A 5,000-nucleotide genomic window follows, 5' to 3' on the forward strand; every position below is an offset into this window, starting at 1 on the left:
GTATTGAAAAGATGTGAAATACCAAGGTGCTTACATTTTTGTTATACGTGTTGACGTGACATACCTAATATAACGTAGGCCTACGTAGCTGTCATCATTAGATAACTTGAATTGATGTACAGCTATCATGGAAATAAAACAGAAGTCCAATACTCCGTTGCCCACCAACGTGCATATGTTATACACGGGCTCCGTTGCCCACCAACGTGGATTATGTTACACGTGTTTGAGAGAGGCGGGAGTAACTATGACTCTCTTAAGGTAGCCAAAACGCGCATGAATGGATACCCGCCCCGCTGGCAGACTGGTTCATTCCAGTGTGACATAATTGGGGCCGTGCCCGGCTGCCCGGCGAATTGCACGTCTCCACATTCCCCCGAAAACTACCTTGCTGTTATTTTCTTGTTACACGCTCTAATATTGTAATCTAGATGCTGCCTAACCTTATTCTGATGTGGCTAGTGCGGTTAGCGGTGTTTTTAAAAAAATTGCCTAACTTTACAATTTGCGGTGGAACTGTGCAATTCTGCCTAACTTTATTTTTAGGTGGGTAATCGGGTTAGCGGTGCTTGTAAATTGCGTAGCTTTGCCTACACGGCTTCAGAGCACGCTGGAGAAGCTTGCTTGAGCTTTGCGCCCGCTACCTACCATGCAGCACGCCGATGATGACTTACCCGAAAGCGTCGGGTGTGACATGGGTCCGATTACCGGCAGCGCGGCCGAGCACGCAAAAGTACTAGAGCGGACAGGGATATCAGGTATTGCGGGTCATTTCCTGGGTTGGCTTGGGGTGTGCATTCTGGGATATGGGCAGTGTCAGCGTCCGGTGGCACCAAGCACGCAAACGGGGTGTTTGAAGTTGGCGGGAGGGCCGGGATGGGTGACCCGAAAGCGCCGGGTGTGCGAGGTGAAAATTTAGTGGCGCCATGGCCGAGCACGCAAAAGTGGTCGAAGGCAGGGGAATTTCCGGGTTTTTTAGGTGTCGCGCGGGTAGGCTTGGGGTGCGCATCCTGCGTAACGGGGGGCGTGAGGGTCCGGTAGCGGGAAGCAAGTGGCAGGGACCGCCAAAGGTGCCAATCCTTCCGTGATCGGCGGGATTGAAGGGTCGCTACTGTAGGAGGTAGTGGTTGTCTGCGCCACTGATTTTTGGACCCGAGTACGGGTTTCGCTTGACAAGTACGGGACGTGTCCGAGGCCGGTTTCCGGCAGTCGCTGACCCTCCCGCACGCCGCCTATGGCTCCGGAAAGGCGCCGGGTGCGACTTGCGCTCGACGAACGGCACCCCGGCCGAGCACGCAAAAAGTACCCGAGCCGACCGGAATGGCCGGAATCCCGGGTCATTGCCTGGGTTGGCTCGGGGTGCGCAGACTCGGGTGCGAGCAGCGTCAGCGTCCGGTGCCGCCGTGCATGGAAACGGCGTGGTCGAAGTCCCCGGCACGCCTCGGGATGGCTCGCCCGAAAGCGCCGGGTGTGCCGGCGACCGTCAAAGCGGTCAAATCTTCCGTGATCGGCGGGATTGAAAGATCGCCGACGAAAGGGGTCAGGTGGTCGTCGGCGCCACTAATTTTTGGAAATCGAGTACGGGCATCTCTTGAGAAGTAGGTGACTTTACCGAGAGACGTGTCCGGCAGTTTTGGACCAAGATCGAAAAGCAAAGGTCTGCACTCGATTCTAGAAGCGGTTTCCCTGGAGTCCCATTGACGCAACAGTTAAGAAAAACATGCGCAGGAGAGTGAAAAGTAGCCAACTGATCGGCGGGATTGAAGAGTCGCGTACTGTAAGAGAAGGTGTCTGTCTGAGCAGACAGGATGGTATATACAAATAATATATGCACACAATGTGAATATACAGTTTATACCGACCAGTCGCTTGACCTCTTTCTCTCGCCAAGAGCACGGGGCCTTTCAACGTCAGTTGTTAGCCGTGTCCATTGCCCGCGGATTTCGCGTGAGTAAAATTGCGTGTGTCCGCGGGGTCGTGTCCGCCGCGTGCTCTGGCCATCCAAGGCGTATTAGGTGGTACGGTTATACACGGGAGCGAGTGCAGTTCGAGCGAGTAGCCGAAAGGTGACGCCGAATCTGCCCGCACACCGGCCAATACACCGAGCAAAAAACAACCGTGGATAGGCAGACGCTGCCCTTGCAGGAGTGAGCCTTGATTGGCTCGGACAGATTCAAACGCGCCGCCGCCGAAACTCTCAGCGGCGGTGTATTTTGATTTGTGTGGTGCTAGAAAGCGCGGGAGCATCTCTGAAAGGGTTTGCCCGAGAAACAACCGAAACCCAGGGAGTTCCTGGCCCCACTCGCCCAGAGCGTTAACAGGGCCCGAGGTGTACTTTTAGTTGCCTCGGCGAAAAACAAAACGCCGCGTGCGCGCGGCGAGATCATCACGATCTATCTACCTGGTTGATCCTGCCAGTAGTCATATGCTTGTCTCAAAGATTAAGCCATGCATGTCTTAGTACAAGCTTGTATCAAGCGAAACTGCGGATGGCTCATTAAATCAGTCATGGTTCCTTGGAACGAGTTGCCCTACATGGATAACTGTGGTAATTCTAGAGCTAATACATGCCACCAAGCGCCGACCTTACGGAAGGCGTGCTTTTATTAGGAACAAGACCAACCGGGCTCTGCCCGCTTCGTTGGTGAACTCTGGATAACTTAGCAGATCGCACGGTCACTGCACCGGCGACAGATCCTTCAAACGTCTGCCCTATCAACTTTCGATGGTACGTTATGCGCCTACCATGGTCGTAACGGGTAACGGAGAATCAGGGTTCGATTCCGGAGAGGGAGCCTGAGAAATGGCTACCACATCCAAGGAAGGCAGCAGGCGCGCAAATTACCCACTCTCGACACGGGGAGGTAGTGACGAAAAAATAACAATACAGGACTCTTTCGAGGCTCTGTAATTGGAATGAGTACACTTTAAATCCTTTAACGAGGATCTACTGGAGGGCAAGTCTGGTGCCAGCAGCCGCGGTAATTCCAGCTCCAGTGGCGTATATTAATGCTGCTGCAGTTAAAAAGCTCGTAGTTGGATCTAGGGCTTAGGCTAACGGTCCCTCGCAAGGGGTGCACTGTTTGTTCCTAGCCTCCCTCGCGGCTTGCGCCCGGTTCTCTTAACTGAGTGCCGGGTGCGGCCGGAACGTTTACTTTGAAAAAATTGGAGTGTTCAAAGCAGGCGCAACAGCCTGAACAGCAGAGCATGGAATAATGGAATAGGACCTCGGTTCTATTGCGTTGGTTTTCGGAGTCCGAGGTAATGATTGAGAGGGACTGACGGGGGCATTCGTATTGCGGTGTGAGAGGTGAAATTCTTGGATCGCCGCAAGACGACCGACAGCGAAAGCATTTGCCAAGAATGTCTTCATTAATCAAGAACGAAAGTTAGAGGTTCGAAGGCGATCAGATACCGCCCTAGTTCTAACCATAAACTATGCCGACCGGCGATTCGCCGGCGTTACTCCAATGACTCGGCTAGCAGCCCCCGGGAAACCAAAGTTTTTGGGTTCCGGGGGAAGTATGGTTGCAAAGCTGAAACTTAAAGGAATTGACGGAAGGGCACCACCAGGAGAGTGGAGCCTGCGGCTTAATTTGACTCAACACGGGAAAACTCACCCGGCCCGGACACAGTAAGGATTGACAGATTGAGAGCTCTTTCTTGATTCTGTGGGTGGTGGTGCATGGCCGTTCTTAGTTGGTGGAGCGATTTGTCTGGTTAATTCCGATAACGAACGAGACTCTGGCTTGCTAAATAGTTGCGCCACCCGCCGAGGTGGGCGACAACTTCTTAGAGGGACTAGTGGCGTTTAGCCACGCGAGATTGAGCAATAACAGGTCTGTGATGCCCTTAGATGTTGAAGGAATCAGCGTGTGTCTGCCCTTGGCCGGAAGGTCTGGGTAATCCGTTGAACCTCTTTCGTGATTGGGATAGGGAATTGTAATTATTTCCCTTGAACGAGGAATTCCCAGTAAGCGCGAGTCATCAGCTCGCGTTGATTACGTCCCTGCCCTTTGTACACACCGCCCGTCGCTACTACCGATTGAATGGTTTAGTGAGATCCTCGGATCGGCCGGGTCGGTCAACCGGTTCGCCGGCTCGATCCTGTGCCGAAAAGACGATCAAACTTGATCATTTAGAGGAAGTAAAAGTCGTAACAAGGTTTCCGTAGGTGAACCTGCGGAAGGATCATTAACGATACTTTGCCTAGTGCAAAAGTTAATTCGATCATAAAATTCGAACCGAGTTCGTCCCGGCCTCGATGGTACCCGTTCTGGACGGCAGTCCCGGGGAAAGAGGCTGTAGGAAATTGAGGTGGTGGGGCTTCCTCGAGGAACCTGGCTCAACGTCTGTGCGTGCGCGGCAGAAGTCGCTATCGCATCCCGTGCCACCGCAAGCGGGCCGCTGACGTGGTTCAAAGCTCAATGGGGCGATTCTCGCTTAGGCGAGTCGAAAGCTCTATCGGCGATTCCACGGTGCACAGCGGGAGGCTTGAAAACAGTACCCCTGCGGAGTACCCTTTTCTGGACGGCAGTCCGAGGGGAAATGCGGCAAGCGATTCGCCCCGTCCCAGCTCCGGCTGGTCGGGGGCGACTAGGCGCTTGGAAAAATTGTGCACTTATTTGTGACCGGCAGGGTACCCACGCTCCTGGCCCACGGATGTCTGCGGACGCCGGCAGCTGGGAGGGACCTGGATCGTTCTTCGGAACGGACCGGGCCAGGTTTAAAGGCAAGCTCCGTCACTTGCGTTGCGGCCGTTTGGGCTAAAAGATAGCCTCGGGGCCAGCCGCTTCGGAGTGTCGTGGAGACCGCCCTGACCTTTGTGATTTTATACATGACATGTTTTATTACTAAATAAAGCCCCCGGAATAAAAACCAAAGACAATTCTCAGTGGTGGATCGCTCGGCTCGTGCGCCGATGAAGAACGCAGCCAGCTGCGAGAAGCAATGTGAATTGCAGAACACATTGATCATTGGCAATTTGAACGCACATGGCG

At 53.7% G+C, this 5,000-nt stretch overlaps 1 non-coding gene and 1 pseudogene across 1 annotated transcript in view; both read left to right on the plus strand.

The window, feature by feature from the left end:
- Positions 1-2,398: 2,398 nt before the first annotated feature.
- Positions 2,399-4,197, plus strand: LOC140136682 (small subunit ribosomal RNA; annotated as a pseudogene).
- Positions 4,198-4,886: 689 nt separating this feature from the next.
- LOC140136686 (5.8S ribosomal RNA) overlaps positions 4,887-5,000 on the plus strand; it is a 156-nt gene continuing 42 nt past the window's right edge. Inside the window, exon 1 of the ribosomal RNA XR_011856746.1 lies at positions 4,887-5,000. This exon is cut by the window's right edge and continues 42 nt beyond it. This is a non-coding gene — a ribosomal RNA (5.8S ribosomal RNA).

This window comes from Amphiura filiformis, chromosome 16, assembly GCF_039555335.1.
Source record: "Amphiura filiformis chromosome 16, Afil_fr2py, whole genome shotgun sequence".
Lineage (NCBI taxonomy): Eukaryota > Metazoa > Echinodermata > Ophiuroidea > Amphilepidida > Amphiuridae > Amphiura > Amphiura filiformis.